Source organism: Ctenopharyngodon idella, chromosome 23 (assembly GCF_019924925.1).
Source record: "Ctenopharyngodon idella isolate HZGC_01 chromosome 23, HZGC01, whole genome shotgun sequence".
Lineage (NCBI taxonomy): Eukaryota > Metazoa > Chordata > Actinopteri > Cypriniformes > Xenocyprididae > Ctenopharyngodon > Ctenopharyngodon idella.
In genome coordinates, this window is record NC_067242.1 from 14,890,193 (window position 1) to 14,911,367 (window position 21,175).

General features: G+C 37.1%; 1 long non-coding RNA gene across 1 annotated transcript in view; it reads left to right on the plus strand.

Moving 5' to 3' along the window:
- Positions 1-1,570: 1,570 nt before the first annotated feature.
- The window catches only part of LOC127506472 (uncharacterized), a 44,930-nt gene continuing 25,325 nt past the window's right edge, over positions 1,571-21,175 (plus strand). The window contains exon 1 of the long non-coding RNA XR_007928003.1: positions 1,571-1,932. This is a non-coding gene — a long non-coding RNA (uncharacterized LOC127506472). The remainder of the gene's footprint in view (positions 1,933-21,175) is intronic.

The window sequence follows — 21,175 nt, forward strand, 5'->3', positions numbered from 1 at the left end:
CTGACATTTTCAAAATTGACTCAAATACACATCAATATGTTGCATGCATTAGGCTACAATCAGAAGCTAACACAATGCTAACACAAATGTCAATGGACCCTGCATGCTAAGAGGAAGGGTACATTCTTACAGTTGATTCATGTGGCAGCTGTATAAATATGAAGCATAAAAAAGAAAAAAAGAGTTAGTTGGGATGTTATTTATATGTCCCAATTTGCAACTTTTGTCAGTTTTCTGAAGCAAACCCTGAGAGTGAAAAGCTACTCTGAATTATACATGGAAACTATACAATTATAACAAAACGATGAAGCTGAGACTAGAAAGCAGATGATCATAACATCTCATCTGAAACAGGTGAAACGGTGTGCTCTCTGACATATCATGAATCTCTGTCACCTCATTGCCTCCAAAAGAGAGAGACAGACAGAGAAAGAGCAAGAACCGTATGCTCATTCGAAGACACATCAAATCAGGCTATTTTCTGCATCTGAACAACAGCGTTTGGTGCAGGTAAAGTCCGTGTTGTCAATACCTCAGCATTCATGGGAAGCCGTAATAAGTTTTGGAGTGCACCCTGTTTGGATGGTTTTCCAGAAAGCAATCTGATATCACTAGGTGTAAGTGCACAAGGCCTGGGGGCAGATGATGCCGTCAATAGTAGCTGTCTATTATACTGCGGGAGAGCTTGGAGGAAGTGGAAATGGAGACCGAGCAAGGTAAGATAAACATTGCAAACCCTCCAATCAACTCCATAATGGAGTGGCAGCTTGCGTGGGGTTAAACGGCAAGCTTGACGGGAGAAAGCTGAGCATCCAGTGATCCTTAATGAACAAGCGCACAAGGCTGAATGCACTTATTTGTATACAAAACATTATCTTGGTATTCAAGGCACACATCTCATCTGAGGCGTTCAGCTTTGTGTGACGGTGTGGTATTAAGCCTCGGTAAGCCTCCTCTGAGCAATGTGGAGTGGATGGAATAAGCATATCTGTTCTTCACCTTTGTGGTGAAGGAAACTCTCACACACTACACCTTGACATTCATGACAGCGAGGATACTCAAAGTGATTGTAATCCACATTGCCGACAAGCTGAATAGGAGGAATTTTCCTCCCTTTTCTCTTGTAGAACTATCATTTGTTTGCATAATGACACTTCCAGACGGCTTCTATATCACTGCTGCACTTTAAACCCCATGCTTTGGCTTTTTTTTTTTTTTTTTTTTGCAAGATCTCAAGCTGTTTTAATCTGTTATGAGACAAATTTAGATTTGGGGATGGTTTAATGTAGGCTATATTTTTCATTTTGGCATGATTCATTTTAAGATTTACTGGGGTTTCTCATTTTTGTAGTCTACTACTTTATTTTAAATATTAGAAAAAAATGTTTTATGATGGTGATTTCGAATGAAAACTCCCAAAATAAATAAATAAATAAATAAATGTATGATTAATCATTCATATATATATATATATATATATATATATATATATATATATATATATATATATATATATATATATGTGTGTGTGTGTATGTATGTATTATGCTCAGGTGTTAGTTGTGGGCGGGGCCTCAGAGGGTCGTGCACGCCATCAGACAGCTTGGCCAACTAATCGCAAAAGCATTATTTTTATTTTATTTTATTTTATTTTATTTTAAAATAAAAAAGTAATTTGGCAAAGACATAATATAAAAAAGCTGAGTTGATGAAAAATTAAATATGTTTGATTCTTCTTATCTGCCTGGCACATTAAATTTCATGCCGGAAATGGCGGGAATCTGAGGCTTAACGTTACTTGAATATTATACGTTTGCATTTGATACGTTTGTGATATACAAACTAAAATACAGTCGGATAAATATTGTAATAAGAAGATGGGATTATCAAAAACGAAGCTTTCTTCGACTTTACAGTGGAAAGTCCGCGAAGGTGAGCTAGCCAATCCTTTTGCTCGCCGTTGTGTTTACAATGTTTGCTTTTACACTTTGTTCTACGTTAGTAAACATGTCCGAACTGATATATTATCTTTCTTCACCAACCCCTTTTAAAATTTATTCCTTTATCTAGTGTCTATTTGATGTTACTAGCACTTATTTTTAATTACTGATAAGCAAGCGAATAGGGAATAGTTATCTTACTTATTCCACTAGCAACAAGGATCTATTTAATATTTATTTTATACACCTACAAGTCACTATCCTAATTTGTTTGTAAAAAGAATGGTTCCAGTTTTACTAATAACTATTCATTATAGCCTACTTATTTCTTAGTTATTAGAATCATTCAATTTCTAGAAACTTGTTAGCAGCTAATTATCTTTTGTATTTTACTAGTTATAATTTTAATTGATCTATAAAGTAGTCATTTTGACTATTCATTACATATGACGAGTTAAAAAAGCAATTGTACGACTTGAATACATAGTTGTCAGTGCTTAATTTACCAATTCCCATTGAATTCAATGACAAAAATTGGCCACTAGGTGTCATTAGAGGCGCATTGTAAATACAGCCCCTGCACTGATGGCTCTCATTGTGAGGAATTTCTAGTAAGAGTCTCCACAAATCTCACTTGATCTTTTATTTTATAACGTATGCAAACGTGGATCAGAATTGCAGCTGCCGTCAAGACTCTTAGCCTAAGTGTTCCACGCTGGGTTATTTTAAAAAGCATTTGTTGATAGCGTGTTCATTTATTTGTGCCATCAGGGAATATTTTTGATTAACTCTGCTCTCCATTTAAAATGAATGAATGGTGGTCTATTAGCTGCGGAGGGCTTGAATTCAGGGTAGGCTGACATCACATTTCAGGATCAAGGTTCAGGAAAAGGAGAGAGAGGGGGAGAGAAAAAAATCACCACACACATACACTTGGTAATGTAAGTACAGTTTAAAATTAATGGTGTCTGTCAGGCTGGGGACCGGCTTGCCACTCAATGAGAGATTAAGGGTAAAGATTGCGCCCCATCATTTTTCAGCCACACTTTTACCCATAATTCCCCTCCAGATCAACAGAATTTTTTTGCTGAAAAGCAGGCAAAGGTGTAGAAACCCTGTGGCTCCCAGCATTCAAGGGACACATTCGCAACTTGAATGATTCCCACCCTTTTTCATCGTCTGCATGTCTTACCTGATTAAACCGCAGTATTGCTTTGGAAAAAGGAAGTGGTGAAGCCATTTAAGACTGTCTGAAATGCTGGTTTCTCTCATCAGAGCAGCGCCCTCCCTTTGAGGAGTTTCATAAATGTGGCTTTAGTCTGAGAATGGCCGACTGTTCCTGGCCTCCTCTGACACCTTGCATTCTTACATTATGTCCGGGCGGCACAGCTGAAAATGCTCGTGAAATGTATTCAATTCAAATCAAATTGATGTAGCGCAGAGTAATCTTTCTCTATTAGATGTGTCACTTTTGCCAATTGTTCCCTAATATCCTTTACTGTGACTATATAAGATTAGTGCTCTCCATGCCGCCAGAGTTTTCGTGCCTTACTGAATTATTCACCGAGGCGTAACCTTCAGTTATCAGGTTAGAAAGACCTTGATTATAACAGGAAGTCAAGTGTAGAAAATCACTCTCTCCACTGAAGGAAGTGTTTCAGCCCTTTTGGAAATTTGAATAATTATGAAATGTACACACAAATAGTATAAGAAATTAATTACACAGGCACAATGGCTTTCTCTGTACTTGCAAAGGAGCAAAGCCTAATTTATGAGCAAAATAATTAGAGTTTATCTCTTTCTTCTTCATTTTAATGCGTGGCAAATGAAATGTGGCCATTGTTATCTGGAACTTACTCCTATTCATAATTGACACTAAAAAAATAAACTCTTTGCTTGATGTTTGTCTCAACACTCAAACGCAGCCAAAGTTTAAGTTATTTAATTTCAAATAATGTGCTTACCATCCTATTCTATCATATTTATTTAGGGAATCGTTAATCAAAAAGAAAATGATGATGACTCCCTGCTGACTAGCCTGATGTGTTGCTCTCTGCGGGGCACTGTGGCAAACTGCTCCACAGGCGTCTTCTGGAAATAAGGGAAACGGATAGCCGATCGTTCCGCACACCTTGAAATTATAGCCTTCCTTGCATTTTTTTTTTCTCTCCCTTGAATAGTCGCAGTAAATGAATTTAAGTTTATTAGCTTCCACCCTGCTGGAATAATGCAGCTCTCATTACGTCTCTGATAGACAATATTTGACGAGGACGTTTCTATTAGCATTATTCCATGCGGAATAATACATCCTTCATTATTTACTTAGTGAACAAGGATTCCTGGAACAAACAGAGATGTGGTCTAACTTGTAGATTATGTTCTTTTCATCGCCTTTATGGTGTCGTTAACTCATGTGATTACAGCACTTAGCTGTTATGTTTTGTTTGTGTTTGATTTATATGTCACTGACCCATTGTGCAAGTTCTCAGAAATGGTTTTGTATCATTTTCAAGAAAAGTTTTAATGTAATGTCAGGTGGTGAAACCCTCAACTAAAAAGTTATATTTTATTTATACCTTGAATGTACATTATGTAGTGTAATCATTATTTAAATATACACTACCATTCAAAAGTGGTAAGATTCAGGTGTGTGTGTTTTTTTAAATTTTATTATTTATTTTTATTATAAAGGTTTTGAACAAAGTCTCTCATGCTCACCAAGGCTGTATTTATTTGATCAAAATACATTAAACAGTAATTTTGTAAAACATTATTATAAATTAAAATAACTTTGAATGTTTTTTTTTAATGTAATTTATTTCTGTAATGTAAAAAAGCTGAATTTCAGCCAGTCGTCCGTGACATGATCCTTCAGAAATCATTCTAAAATGCTGATTTGGTGCTAAAGAAACAATTCTTATTATCATCAATGTTGCTAACAGTTGTGCTGCTTAATATTTTTGTGCAAATCATGATACTTTTTTCAGGATGCTTTCATTTATTTAAAAAAAAAACTAAATTTATTTCATTGTAAAAAAAATAGTGTTGGTTTAACTTAGGGCTGGGACAATACATCGATGCATCGCGAATCGAGAAATGCTTCTGGATCGATTCTGATATTTTCCGTATGTATCGTGATTCTCTTTCAAATCGATTCAGAGCTTGAGTTTGAACCTTAAAAATAATAATTCATAAAGTTCGAAAAGTTTGAAGCGAATGACAAGGGTGTTTACAGTGGGCTGTTTACATTAATCTCGCGTCTTCTTCGTGAGCATTTGAGTGTGTGGTTAAAAAATAGCCTAGAGTGCCATCTGCTGTTAAAAACTAAGCTCAGAATCAATTAGCGATGCATTTGGAAAATATCAGAAATGATCCACGAATCGCGATGCATCTATATATTGTCCCAGCCCTAACTTAATGTCAGTAACCTGGTTGCATTAATTTTGAGTTCATTGTAACTAAAAATTTGAGTTAATACAAAGACGATTGGTTTAATCAACATAAACTCAAAATATTATGTTATCTGAACCACATTAATTATAAATAGATTTTACAAAAAAAAGTTCAACAAATCATGAAAATAATTTTTGAAATGTATATATTTTTTGTAAAAATTTAAAGTATTTACTTTTACTTTCACTTTACTTACAAACCAATTTAACGCATCCTACAATTATTAATAACAAAAACTCCAAAATTTTGAATGGTAGTGTTGTATTTTCCACAAATATAATTAATTATTAATTTTTGGTAAGTTGTATGAAAAAGTCAAGGTCAAAGGATCTGATATTTTACTAGAATTATTGACTTTCCTGTTTTATTTTTATTTTTCTGTGTGTTTCCGTATGTTGGTTCAACCACATGACTTTTATTTGGCCGAAAAAGGTTTCTTAAATAAGCAGTGAATCGGTTATATTTTATAATATTTTATATATATTTTATAAATATTTTTTTTTTCCTCTAATAAAATAGAAGAATGCAGATAATTCTGCAGAGAGATTCAAGATCAGGAGTTATGATATGACTGTTGCATTGCCATGACATTTGACCTTATGCCCCACAAATTTTTTATGTATTTTTGATTAAATTATTTGCTTTAGCACTTTCTCTGTGCAATCTGGAGACTATGCTTGCCACATCATCAGGTGTTTTTTTATTTTATCTTTTTTTTTAGTCTGTTCATTGAAATTGAGCTTCAACACAGTCCCAGACTAATACAATATTCAGATGCATGCTGCATTTCACCCCTTTAGAACCAACGTGCATGTGTGTGTCTGGGGGAAAAATGCAAGCTGCATTTTAAATGCATTTGTGCATTCAGCACGGTGCTCTGTCAGGCATGTGTCTGGGACAGATAGTCCTGACTGCTTCAATACTGCCGAGTGTGCTCTGGAGGTAAATGACCTGCCTGGCAGAGAGAGATTGGTGCCCAGCATGTCTCCTGATAAAGTCAAGCGCTTCTGCGACTTTGCCTCGCCGCATCTATTTGCACTCCATATTTCAACACGGCGCAGATGTAACAACTTAATTTGCCACCAGTCATAATTCTGCCCACCCACGCATAATGAGGTGATGCTGGTTATTTTAGACTTAGCTGCATGGACGCCTGCGGTAATTCGAGTTCCGAGGTGCTTGCAGTTCCAATCTCGAGGAAGATCTCCAAATTCTCGGCTCCACGTCCAACATGTGTATGGATGTTTCTCCGCGCAACCCGACTGAGTTTAAGGAAAGTTCCTGGCCATAAAATTTGACTAATGTTTTTAAAACACAACCCCGATCCCACAATTCATCTTGGCACATTCTGGAGAAATCCCACCACATTCTTCACTGTATTTGCAGGCCACCTCTGCGGGAAGCATTTTTGGGGCTTTTTTCCTCGTCTTTCTTTCGCAGATGTACGTTTCTTTGGCCCGAGCTGTAAATTGAAAACACCGGTTGTGTTGCTCTCTCATCGCACACCTCGGAAATGGACTTCATTCGTTCACGTGAACTTCCCATAACCCCTCATGTGTGAGACACTCATCATCTACTGAAGGCCTCATAGTGAAGGCCGGTTCATCACGACAATAGCGGGAAGAACCCGGGCGAATGACACCAGCACCCTTCTACCCTCTGAGATCTGATTAGTTGCCTCCATACAATCTAGCACGACACAATGCGCTTTCATTACCCCACAGATGTTGTCATCTCTTTCTCTCTCTCTTTCTATTTTTCCATCAGCCTCTTTTTTTGAACAAGTGTTCATCTCAGAACTCTGATCAGCGGCCTCACTTTCATCAGTCTAATGCATGTGCCTATCCCCGGGCCCAATCTTACGGCGGTGCAGCATGGGGCCTGGTCCTTAATCTCATTTCTTTAACCTCCTTCAATATTGGTCCCCCTCTGCGAGAGGCATCATGAAGATCCAGAACTATTCGTTTCCATATTGTAAATCACCTGCTCCTCTGGTTATGAGGAGAGACGTGCAGGAGCTGCAGGGGGGGGTCGTAGCATCCGATTGGTCTGCCGTTGCCCTTTGTCGGAGTGACATCATCGTTCCGATCTCGTCCCATCAACACGGTAGAATCGAAAGTGTCCAAAAGTGCATAAATATATAAACATGTCACCTGGTTTTAATCAAATATGTGTGTAAAAATACCAAAATAATGGTTTTATTTGGTGTCCGGGTGCACCGTAATCATGCAATTACAATAAGAGCCCTGTTAATATTCCGAGCTTCTCGCCTTCACAGTACTCAGGTGAATTAATTCGCTCAAGCAAACTCTGCTGATTCCGCTGCCCCCTCTGCCCCCGCCTGGGTATTCATGCTTTTCAACTGCCACACTCTCTCCACAATATCCTTTATACTACAGGAACCCAGACTCTGCCTCCAAAATCAAATGCTTCATTCATTATTCATTCTCTGTGGATGACTTCCCCGTCATTAAAATTCCCACAAAAGCAGTTTTATGGCAAAGACTCGGGTTTTTAGTTATGGTGGAACAATGAGCTGTCATGTTTTGTGTGTTTTTACTCTGTGGGTCAGCGCATATTCTGTTGTGGAGCAGCCTTTTGTTGCCATGTCATCATGAGTTGGAGTAGATGGGTGTATTTTAGTTCTGATAAATGAATATTAATTTTCACTGCTGATAATACTAGATTTTTTTTTTGTCAGATAAGATTCATTGTTTTTGAAAACCAGTGTGATGGTTTAATTTTACTTCAGCTCAATAGTGCTTTAGCAGAGTTATTTAACTTTTTGTTCAAGGGGTTTCAAATATTTTCTTATTGTTGGCATAAATTTGTCAGTTTTGAGTGGAAAGAAAAGATTAAAACTGCATTTTTTTTTTTTTTTTGTACAAGATTATTGGATACCCTACTCTCAAGTTTGGGGTCGGTAAAATTTTTTAAATTCTTTTCAGAGAAGTCTAATGCTCACCAAGGCTGCATTTATTTGATGATAAATATAGTAAAAACAGCAATATAGAAGGTATGCATTGACGTCACTTTCCCGCCAAAACACGCCCCCTCAGCCAGACTGAATGGCAAAAGAGCCTGCTGCATGACTGGATTTAATAGCGGAAACTGAGAAAACACGAGTAAAACAAACAATTAAACTAACGGTTGGACCTGATAGTGTTCCTGTTACAACTTGCCAAAGAATCCATGAATATTATCATGCAGTGTTTCCAGACGTTTATATGTGCCTGATTTTGACGCCGGGGAAATACATAAAGCAAATTTGCCTGTGAACGCTTTATATAGATACAGTAGTTCTAAATCCGGGTGATCACTTATATCAATACTATATCATCCAGTCCTAAAACTTGTATAGTTTTTGTCAGTGTTTATTTAAAACACCCAATTATGTAGAATATAAGATGGTAAATATTGAATTGATGAGTTGTCAATACAAAATATAACAATACAACATATAGGGTATGATTTTACCCCAAAATTCAACATATTGACAAAATGATAACTGCAAATCCAGGTTTTGCGCAAATCCAGTTGTTTCTGTGAATTGCAGCGGTCCATTTGCTTCTCTTTTCTTTATCTTTCGGCAGTCTGTAAAAATATACCTCAGATTTCTTGTCAAATCTATTTGTAAAGTCAATCGCAAAGCTCTTTCCCGTTTTGAATGTGTTTTGTGTGTTTTTCGTGGCATTCACGCTGAAAACCAATGCTGCCACTCAGTGGGCGTAACCATGTCACGTGCATACCCTCTATTGTGACATAATATTACATATAATATAATATAATATAAATTGTTAATATATTTTAAAATGTAATTTGTTACTGTGATGGCAAAGCTGAATTTTCAACATCATTATTCCAGTCTTCATTGTCACATGATCCTTCAGAAATCGAAATGCTGATTTGGTGCTCAAGAAAAATTTCTTATAGGCCTATATGCCAGCAGCATTCAAGCTACATAAATTTGTGTAAAACCTGTTGATAATGATCTCTAGCATGATTTGAGATGATCTAAAGAGCATGTTTGTGCCTAAATAGACATCTGACCCAAGTGTCACATGGACCTGGTCAATGTCAAATTTGCTTATTTGATTAGTGACCTAAAAGTAAAGAATAATATTAAATAATTTTGTTGTTTTAAATTCTTCAAAATGATAACATTTGTCTTTTTTCCAGGTTTTAATTAAATGAACTATTGGACTCCAATGTAATTCAGTTTTGGCACAGACTTTTTATGTCCACTAAGGCAGATTGTGGCACACCTTATCTCACACGGGTCATCCTGTACAATAACATTTACGAAGTTCGTTTGGTCATGTGTCCACACAGCCCAGATTCATGACCTTTATAAGAATGTGCTCTGTCTATCTCAGGCTAACAGCCGCTGATAGTCTTGGTCAACTTTGTTGCGCTCGTGTTTGCTCATTGAGTCCCAGGGCTATTTGGAGCCTCTTCCCAGAGCGGGCTGGATATCCACCCTAAAACCGACTCAAAACCTGTTTTTTTTCCCCCCTGAAAATGTATGCATGAACACACTCACCCAAACTGATTAAAAGATTCACAATTCATTATTCCCACCCAACCTGCATCTCTTTCCTACATTATATATGAATGAATACCAGTGTTCCTAGTGAAAGGAATCTAATCCTGGTTCATTAATCAACGCGGGCCCGAGGGGCCGCAATAAAATGTTTGTTAAACAGCGTGTCAGGCGGGCACGTTTGACCGAGAGGTAATATAAACAATGGAAACGGTGTAAAAAGGGGTGTGTAGAACGGGTTAGCATAATCTACATAATCGTTCCAGCGGTTAAATCACTCCTTGTTGGTCTTCCTTACGCGATCTGCAGTGCTCAAAACGCGTGACTTTAAATTACAGCGAGATTCTCGCGACTGTAAGCCACCTCCATTGTGGTGGCCCTCTCCCTGTCTTCATCAGAGCCGGCTGTCCAATGGGATTACTGTAAGCCTGCGGTAGGAGCAGCCGACCCGCCACTGATCAGAAATTCATATCCCTGGATGCTAGATTGCTCCTCTCCCCACTTTGCCCTTGTGACGGCAGAGACTGCTGTCATGGTGTCAGATGAGAGGGGGGAAGAAGAAAAAAAATTTGCATTTGCAGCCCCCCAAATTTCTCTGTCCAGCACATAATCAAAAAAGAAAGTGAATGAATAGTAATTCAGTCTGTCAGAAAATGAGAATCACCACGGCGCAGAGGAGAAGAATCTCTGGTCAGGGAGAAAAAGAGAGAGACGGAATATTTGTAATGGCTGTGGTTATGGCTTCCCTTCTGCAAACCTCCATTTTGACTGACTGGCTGCTTTGTTTTCCTTTAGATTTTCCAATTTAGTTTCCCTCCCATCTATAAATGCACATCCTGTCTACATGTAAACATTTCAATGTATTTTGTTTAGTATGTAAATTGAAGGGGGACAGTTTTTTGGGGACAGTTTTGTGGGCCAACCGAGTGCAGGGCAAAGGGAATTAATCACAGACAGAGCGGGAGGTCACTGGCTGGCTCCCGAAACATCACGGTGGGTCATGCGTCTCGGGGCCATGGCTTCATACACACATCACACTGTCTTATCCCCCGTCTGCTTTTTCCCCGGTCCAAGAAGAGGCTAGCTCAACCCCAGACACACGCGCGCTCTCACACACTCTCTCAAACACAGTCAAATAGGGCGGTTCAGAGGACGGAAACATTCTGGTAAATATTTTTGAATGTCATCTTTCTCTCTCTCAGCGAGTTGCCAAAATATTGCATGAAGCCTCGTGCCGTGTGGTTGTTTTACTATCTTGTCTCTGTGGTTGCTTGCGGTGTGCGTGTAATTTGGGTTAAATAGTGGTTACTGTCGGTACTGCTGTGTCAGAGTTTAGAGTACTGCTGTAGTAATTCCATGTGCTTGTAATTCTGCGCTGTTCCTGATGAGGGATGTATTGTTCTAGCCCACCATTCAGTTCTCGGGGGGCAGCGACTGCCCATTGTAATATACAGGAGGCACCCTGTTATTTGCTTCAACTTAATCTCCCTGCGTTAATTCTCCTTTTATAAGTGAGAGCGAGTCACGTTGGCTGACGTTTAGGGTGAATAGATTTACGGTGGGCAGTCTTTCTGTTTTTTTTTTTTTTGGGTGGTGGTGGTAATCAACCAGGGAGATCCATCATCTTTAATCACGCATGGGGCAGTATTACTTCATCTGCCATTGGCCAGTCAGGAGTGCTCATTTGCATGAGCACAGAGTGATGCGTGTGACAATCGCAGTCAAACGGTCATTAAGGAATGTAATTTGCAGGCAGAGGCGTCATTGGTTTGCTGATGCTCATTCGGGGCAGTGATGTGTATAAGCCGAAATGTTCGGCTGAGGGGGTCTTGTGCCTGTTAGAGCGCACTTCCCCAAGCCGAGTCTTAGCGTGGATGCTACATGGTAATAAGCCAGGCTTGCTCTCACCGCTCACAGGGCTTTAACAAACACAATGTCAGTCAGCTGCTCGTAGTGGCTTGATCGACATGCACATTTCCTGTGCTCCGATTCTCTTCATCTTTACTCCGCTGTTTCTGTTTGCATACTGATGAGGGCACTTGCTAGGAACATGGTCATTTGTAATTTGTGATGCTTATTTGCTTTTTTAGTGGGTTTTTTTTTTTGCATGATTTTGTATAGAAACAAGAAGGAATTTGTGGTATTGTTAATTTACTGGATAATATAATAGCTTTAAATAACAGCTTTGAGCGAGTGACACAATCCTTCCATTTCCATATTTTTATACACGCACACCTACTCAAGTACTATGATATATATTTTATTTAAATGTGTAAATTTTATTCCGTTCCACTCCTTCTCACAGAAACATCTGGTTTTGTTTTCACAAGCACCGCAAATTCAGAAAATATCTTTTGTTTAGTCATATTCAGAGATGTTTTGCAAATATGTTAAGTGAAAACAGATGAAATGGGAGATCATGACATAACTGTTAATTATGGCCCGGGAAAATGCAGGATTGTGCTCGAATTTGATCTGATGACATGACATAAGATAATTTTTCTTTTTTTTGTTCATGATTTTCTTTTTGCATTTACATTTATGTAATTGGCAATAAAATTATTTATTTAAATCTAAAATTGTATCTATAGATAATCTGCTTGGCCATCATAAAATATGTATAATATTTTAAATTTTTTTTTTTTTTTTTTATTTGAACCAGAAGTAGGTTCCAAATGTTTTTTTTTTTTTGCAAGCTTTTAAAACCTTTTAAAATTAACCTCATTTTTTAAGTGGAAAAAAAACACAAAAAAAGGTCCTTTCTGGTTTTGGTTCCCTGCATGCTGTAATATGAGGCATATAGGTAAAAAGGAAAGAAAATGCATCCTCTCTCTCTCTCTCTCTCTCTCTCTCTCTCTCTCTCTCTCTCTCTCTCTGTGGTTGACATGAGGCTAATGAAAACAGGGTGTGGGTTTCCTTCAGCTCCTTTCATACGCTTCAATAAAAGGTGCGGCAGACATTTTGGCTACTACCTCCACGCTGTCACCCTCCTCTTCTTCCTTTACCTTTGTCTCGGAACGTGTGTGTGAATATGGAAATTCAAAACACCTAACTACAGGGCTTAAGTATAATCACGCCGCCAGGGCGGAGAGACTTATTTTACAGTTAACTGCTCATTTTTGCAGTAATCCTTTGATTATTCTTACAGTATTACTTATACCCTTCATTTGAAGACTACTTCCATATGATGTGGCCTGCAGCGTATGTTTATTTGCACATCAGTATTGTGCGTTTTTTTTTTTTTTTTTTTAAAGCTAACTTACTGTAGTATGTCTTGTTGAGTCCATTGATGACTAATTTGCGCCGTTAACCATCACTGCTAACTTTGAACACACACTTCTCACTAGAAGCTTCTGTATTTATCTCCAAAGATTTTAGAAAGCAGTACAATTGTGGCTGTTTGGGTCTCAATATATTTAATGCCTCTTTACAGACATAAAACTGTCATTGGTTCCACCGTGCCATGCAGCAAGACCTGCGCTGAGCTGTTTAAAGGCTGAAATGTGCATGCAATATGTGTTGCACACACCCCGAGGAGCTCTGTTACTTAACATGTAGGCTATTTGCATGTTTTGCTATGCATTTTGAATAGGTCACCCTCTAACATGAAATTTTTGCATGACCAGTAGATGGCAGTGTTTCCCCAAGCATTAACATTGTGGGCGTGAGGCAAGAAATGAACTTCTTGAACCTTTTTTTCCTAATGGGAAATTGTAAACAAGGCATTCTTTAACCATGATTTCTTCAGATCATGAAAGTGACGAGTGCAACTGTTTGAACTATTTGCGTCGTCGAGAGAGCATTTGTGAATTTAAGATTATAAGTGTATTTTTATGATGAATGAAACAGAAATGTAAATGACTCTGAAAATGATGTTCAGTTGGTTGCTATTTATTCCCTCACTAAATCTGCTTTTTGAGTAACATGATTCAGAACAAATTAGGACGTCACAAAATAATTTGAAAATTCTGAGAAAAGGCTGACTGTAGTTTCCAAGCCAGGCTTGGATGATGATGATGATGATAATAATGCTGTTTTTACCCCCCCCCCTTTTTTTTTTATAGTTTTTAAATCTACAGTTTGCCCTAATCAAATCCATTTCTAATTTCTGTGGATTTCTTCCTGTCTGTAGCAGCTCTGACCCTAAACTTTAGGATATAATGTTCTTAATATCCAGATTAAATTTTCTTTAATCTGTTCTGGAACATGTGAAATTATTTCTGCAAATAGTCCCCAGAGCCCTCTGATTGCAGTCTAAAGCTATTAATATAAGGCCATACACTGGCATTTTTTTTTTTTTTCTTCATATGACCAACCCACAATCAAAGCGAAAAGCCACGAAGGTGGCATTCTGTGGTTATCTCCACTAATGAAAGAGAGATTAAAAAGAGGTTTTAAGATGGATTAACAGTGCCCACACTGAGACAAAAGATCTGAAAGGGCCTTAAAAACAAGCTAAATGAACACACACTTTCCAAAGCTTCATTAGCATAATGCTAAAACACTTACACTAAATGCTTGACAGGGCGAGAAAAGCTTTAGAACTGAGCACATGGACGTTTGCTTGCCGTAAATCAAGCTTTCTGAGCCATTTCACATACATAGCTGTGTTCTGAGGGTGAAATTTGTGTTTTATATGCAGACAAAGACGACACACACACACACACCAACGCGAACATGCTCACACACACACGCACATATATATCCAGTGAACCGTATTGGGCTGTGAGTTAAGGCTGTGCCCTTTCTCCTTGGTTTCCCTGTAGCTTCTGAGTGTGATGAACAGCTGTTTGTAATGTACTCTATAGGAACGGAGCTTTATAAAAAAGTGCGATTCCCTTTGAAATGGTTGGAGAAAAATTAAATGCACTGAATATTTTAATTCAAATTATTTTTGCTACATTTTCTATATATATAATCATTTTTATTTCCTCCTTTCCACCGGCTCAAGGTGTGTTTGAGGTCCCGCGTCATGGAGGGAGTCTTGTGTGTCGGCGCAGGAAACGCAGTGGTTAGGCTGGACAGCTGCTTTTTAAAAGCACTGATAAGAGGCACCCTGATGCTGAACATTGCAAATTGGAAGTGAAGATTGCCTTCCTGTAGACTTTATCTTAAAGCAGTAAAACAAGAAGCTGTGACTACAACTGCAGGTATTGATTTTGCAATTTCAGCAAATTAAGAACAAGACAGAAAACCTATTTAACCTTTCAGTGATTGCCATAGGTACTTTTTGGTGATGTTGAGGCTGACATTTAAATTAGCCCCCTGCCCCGGTTATAGGGGCCGGCACCTGACTCCCAAACCCTCTGCTGATTATTCAGCTGAAAAGGGGAAAAGAAGCTGGTTATGAATGAATATGGAGGCCCATGCATGTTTACCCCCCCCCAATATGCATTACAATATGTCACCCGGCATATATTACGGATGTATAATATTTCCACCTCTCACATCAATTCACGCATGTGGCCGCAGCCATATAGTGCAGTAATAAGGGATGGTGGCCATCTGCACAGTAATAACATCTGTGGCAAGAATAATGAAAGGAATAAAGGCCATTGGTGGGACAATCAGGGTTGCTATTGAATTAAGGCTCCTAATGTGAAATAATAAGCGGTTCTTTTTAAGTTTTACCCCGCTTCTAAAGTCTAACACTCTGTAGGGAAATAAACCACACATGCAGAGCGAATCCGGCTTCTTATTGTCGATTAACAAATCTGAATGACGTGATTCTCAGCAGTGTATGTTTTCAATGCGTGCTGTTAGTCATACAGCTTGACGTGTGCCACTTAAAGAGATGTATTTTCGACATGATCGATGGCACGCTTTCGTATTTGGATTGTTTTTAATATTGTTGATCAAAACGAATGGAACACAATAGGGATGAAGATCAGTCTCAGGGCTGCACCTGCTTCAATAGTTTTGTTCAAATCAAATTGTACAATATTATTCATAATAAATGGCTCTAATATGAGGAGAATGATGATGGAGGAAAGTCAGATATTCAGAATAATTCCTCGCAAAAACATGGTGGACAAAAAGAAAGAGAGAGGAAATGAAAAAAGTGAGAGGGGGGGAAAAAAATCAACACCACAAAATGTGTGAAAGGTGCTTCAATTCACCAAGGGATATTAGTAATCTTAATTGGTACAAGTGCAAATGACTTTTTATTCTGTGCACAGAAGGTGTCAGTCTGAAGGGCTGCTTGCTTTTAAATGAGCAGAACAACACTGAACATGTGGGAGAGTCTCCTAATTCATTGATTGCCCCTTGGAACTGATGGCTGCTAATTGTTAGGTGATTAACATGGAGTCGTAATTATGTCGACCCAAGGGGGAGATTACTGTTTCAACATGCCATATTATCACAGAACGGAGCTACCAGGGCGCGGATTTGGAAACAGATGGCATATTGTCAACAGCAGCAAGGCTGTGTTTTGCTCAAGCTGAAAAAGTGCACCAGGGGAGCTGTCTCTTTGTTTCAGCCTCATTAATTAAGTGCTAATTGTGTGTAATTATTTACAACACTGCTCTTTGAATAGAGACGTCAAGTGGTCGTAACATAACTGAGAGTCATATCTTCCTAGTATATGGTATAAATGTTTGTAGCTTTAAACATTGTAATAATCAAATAAAATAAGTAAAAAATTATTAACCGGGAAAGGAAAAAATATATACACATATTATATGAAATTATATAAATATTACTATATAAAATATATAAGATATTTATGCTATTATTATTATTAGCATTTTTTGTTATTTTTCTATTTTTATTATTATGCATTTATTTTAAATGGCTTTTGGCCAGTTCTCAGACTGTGAAATGTTTGTAGCTTTAAACATGCTAATGATCAAATAAAAGGTAAAAAAATGTTCAAATAAAAAATAAAAGTTCAAATAATAAAAAAAAGACCAAATAAAAGTTAAGAAATATTAACCGGGAAAGGAAAAGTATATACATGTATTACATAAAATTATATAAATATTATTATATAAAATATATTATAGATTTATGATATTATTATTATTATTATTATTATAAGCATTTTTTTTGTACTTTTTCTATTATTATTTTGCATTTTTTTAAACACCTTTTTGTCAGTCCTCATACTGTTAAATGATTGTAGCATTAAACATGGTAATGATCAAATAAAATAAGTTAAACAATATTAACCGGGAAAGGAAAAAATATATACATATATTATATAAAATGATATAAATATTATTATATAAAATATATAATATATTTATGCTATTATTATTATTGTTGTTGTTGTTTTGTTGTTGTTGTTGTTGTTATATGTTTTTTTCTACTATTATAATGCATTTATTTTAAATGGCTTTTGGCCACTCCTCAGACTGTTAATCTAGTAGTATTAGATATATTTATGAAGTGTCTCATACATGTATGTTGTGTATGATACTGATCAGTCTGCGAAATCACTTTGGCAATATTCCAAACATTAACATCTCCATTTAATAGAAATGTCAGAATTTTGACCTGACCTAGAAAACACCATATTTCCACATGACTGACAAAGCCAAGGTCCCATGAGCTGGATCTAGAATTGGCTGGACCATGTGGTCATGAAGATTTGCATCTTGTGCTATTTATATTATTAGCTTTTATCATGAGGAGCTGTTAAATCTCAGGTGGACCAAAATATGCCATTTTTTAGTATTAATTTTAGCTTATCTTGATAATATGAAATGTATGAATAAAACAACCCTCATGCAGTTTATTTTTAACTATTAGAAATAATATTTTTGCATAATTTTATTTGATCTGTTACTCATTTAAATATATTTTCCAAAAATATAGCATATTGTATTCCATGTTGAGCAATAGATATGTGTGTTTTTTTTTCTTTTGAAAGATGAAACGCAAAGGTACACATGCAATTGAAATGGTGCACTTTGAATCTGCTCCCAAAAATCTTAGATGTCAGGTCACATAGGCAGGAACAATTATTTTATTCTGACCTCTCCAGAATTTCCTCTGAAGCACAAAGGCAGCCACTGAGAACAGCTCCAACAAATTTACCTTTCGTAGGACTGAAGCACCATCATTTCCTTAATGGCACTGTGAGGATCTCAACGAAAATATTTTGCTTGATGTATATTTTCATCAGTAAATGCTGGGAGAGTGAATTGTGAACAGCATGTAAAAGATAAGGCTCCCTAAATATTCAAGACTTGTACAGTAGGTGCGGCAGACACTGCCTCTGAATCCCCCCTCGAGTCAACTGCCGAATTAATTTCAGCTGGCAGCATCATGCTGTGGTCATTTTGTCTGGAGAGACATGTTGTTATCTTGATTTGGCCATCACAGTTCCAAAATGAACACTCAGCATGCTGGCGAGCGCTTGAATTTAAAACATAACTACAAAAGACTGCGAGTTTCCTTTCAGAATTTATATAAGGGGAGAGAGGGAGAAAAAAAATCATGCCAAATTACAACTGCCATCAAACAAGATGTCCAGTGCAGGGAAAAGCAAACTGATATAAATGCGGCCCATTTTCATTTCCAAAAGAAAAGGCTGATTCAAAGGTGTGTAGCCTGGAACAGAAAGAGACGTTGTTATCTTTTGACATATTTTATTCAGCATCATATTGTATTTGCATATGAGCACCTGTAAATTTAGTTGTTGTTGTTGATTTCCTGTTACAAATCTGAACTGAAACCTAAAAGCTTTGAATGAAAATATCAGTTGCTTATAAACATTTTAATTTTGTTTTAAATATTATTAACCTGCTTGTGTACTGTTTATACATGAAGAAATTTCATGTTCAATAGTAAGCACATCTTTTATTTCCTACCAGTGAGCTTCTGTCATTTCTGGCATTCAGAGCAGATGGAGAAAATCTTAATTTTGAATTTTGTTTGTTTAATGTCTTTTTCTTTTTAAGTTGCACCAATAATTTGTTTTTGTGAAAAGATTATTTTTTTTTTTTTCCTGAAAGTCAGAATTGACCTAGTAATTAAAATGTTGTAGAGATTAAAATGAATGTTTTTTCATGATGTCAGAAAGATTGCCAAGGGTTTCCATAATCAGATGTTGCATTTTAATCAGGTGAAAATGGAATATAAATTATAGATTTTAATACAAACGTGTATATGTAATGTGTTCACAGAAATCCAATTCTTCGGCATACTAAGGAGCTTAAAGCACAGATGCATTGATTCAGGATGAAAAATGAAAGTGTCTGATATTTAACATGCAGGATTATGACCAGATTTCCGAGAATATAATAGAAAACACATAAGTTGTCTTTCTGTCCTCCCATAACTTTAATCCATGTGCAGTATGCAGGAAAACTGCTGTGTAACTATACAGATTTCTTTAAAAATCTATACTTTATTACAGTTTAAGGTTTTCTTAACTGTCAGGTTGAAAATATGAAAATGAGATGAATAAAATTAAAGTGATCTTTTGCCCTGTGAGCAAGACATCCACATAATTTACATATAAGATCTGTATGCTTTTGCGGCACTATTTTGTGCCTTAATGCTAAGATGGTGCCTGCTTTTAATTTTGTTCACAAATTGTATGTATACACTTCCATCCAAATGTTTAGGTTCAGTAAGATTTATTAATTAATCTTTGTGTTCAGCAAGGACGCAATGATTAATTGACAGTAAAGGCTTTTTTGAACAACAAATTCTATTTCAAATGGTCTTTTTTTGAGAAAATGTTTCAAATGTTTTTTGAGAAAATGTTCAATGTCAAAACCAGTTGAAATGAAGCAGTTTAACTGTTTTTGACATTGATAATAATATTAAATATTTCTTGAGCACCAAATCAGCATATTAGAATGATTTCTGAATGATCATGTGACATTGAAGACATATTAGAAATTTGAAATGTATCAAAATAGAAAACTTGTAATATTTCACTAATATTAATTTGTAGCATTTACTGTTTTTACAGTATTTTTGATCAAATGAACACAGCCTTGGTGAGCAACTTTCATAAACATTAAAAAGGCCTCAAACTGTGAATGTATGTGTGTATTTATACAAATATATATTTGTGTTCATAATCTGAGCTGAAACAAACATAATGCTATTTAACAGTGCTGCGTCATACTTTCTGTAGTATGTTTATGATTACTGCTCTAAAAAGTTTTTTTTTTTTTGTCCGATATTTAACAACCATCTCTAGACAAATGAAGCCTTTTGTAAAGACCTTTAAAGGTCTCTATAGATTTTTCTCCCTTTGTCCTTTGTTGTTTGAAGCATTGCAAATGGAAGTCATGGTCTTTATGTCCTTAAATTGGTTTCACACTTCTCCAACAGTTTGTTCATCCAAATCTGGGCATGATATATCATTATCACTACTTTTGGAGGAAATCCATAGGATCAATACATTTGCCAGCTACTGGGCTTTGGATTGCCTACATGCTGAGCGCTTTGTTGCACCACAAGTCAAGTAGATCGAGCCACAGGCAACCGCAGCCCGACACACAGCTTCTGTCTCTTTCTGCTCCTCATTCAGAGGAAATAAGCCAAGAAATGTCAGGAGTTAGTGCTTGTCGATTCACAGAGAAATTCTGTGGGTGGCAGATTTTGTTTTGTTTTCAAAACTCCGTCAAGTGCAATCGTTACAGCAAAGCAATTGTTTCGCTCACAAATATTAACCTCAATCTTTTGCAAAAGTCATCACTGACTGGTTGAGAGACCGAAAATGACTGTTGTCAAGTGAGCATGTTTTCAGCATCAGTCACATTCACCGTAAGCGGGCAGAGTGACGGATAGATTTTGTAATTAAATTTCTTTTTTTACACGTTTCCTTGTCTGGCTTTAATCATCAGTGACCCCATCATTTAAAATGCAGTGGTCAAGCTCACGGATGGATTGATCGCTTGGGCCCTGTGCTTTTTTTTCCCCTTCCTTCATTAATGCGCTCTGGTCAGTGAGAGCCAAAAGCTGGGCACTTCCGAAGTAATTACCATCCCGTAAACAGGTCAGCAGTGTGTTCGGCCACAGCTGCTGCCACTGCGGTGGTAGACACTTCAGCTAGCTAAGCTTCCAGTATTGATTGGGCAGTCTGTGACATCTCCTAAGCCATGTCACCCAACTGAAAGAAGACTCCAAATTGTCCAATAATAAAGTGTTGGAAGTTGTAGCTGCTCCCTCCTGAGACTTGCTCATGTTAGGATGGGGGTGGGGGGGACACCTTCAGGACCATCAATCCTCCCTTGAAGGCTCAATATAGTGCTAAATTAGCCAAAGGGAG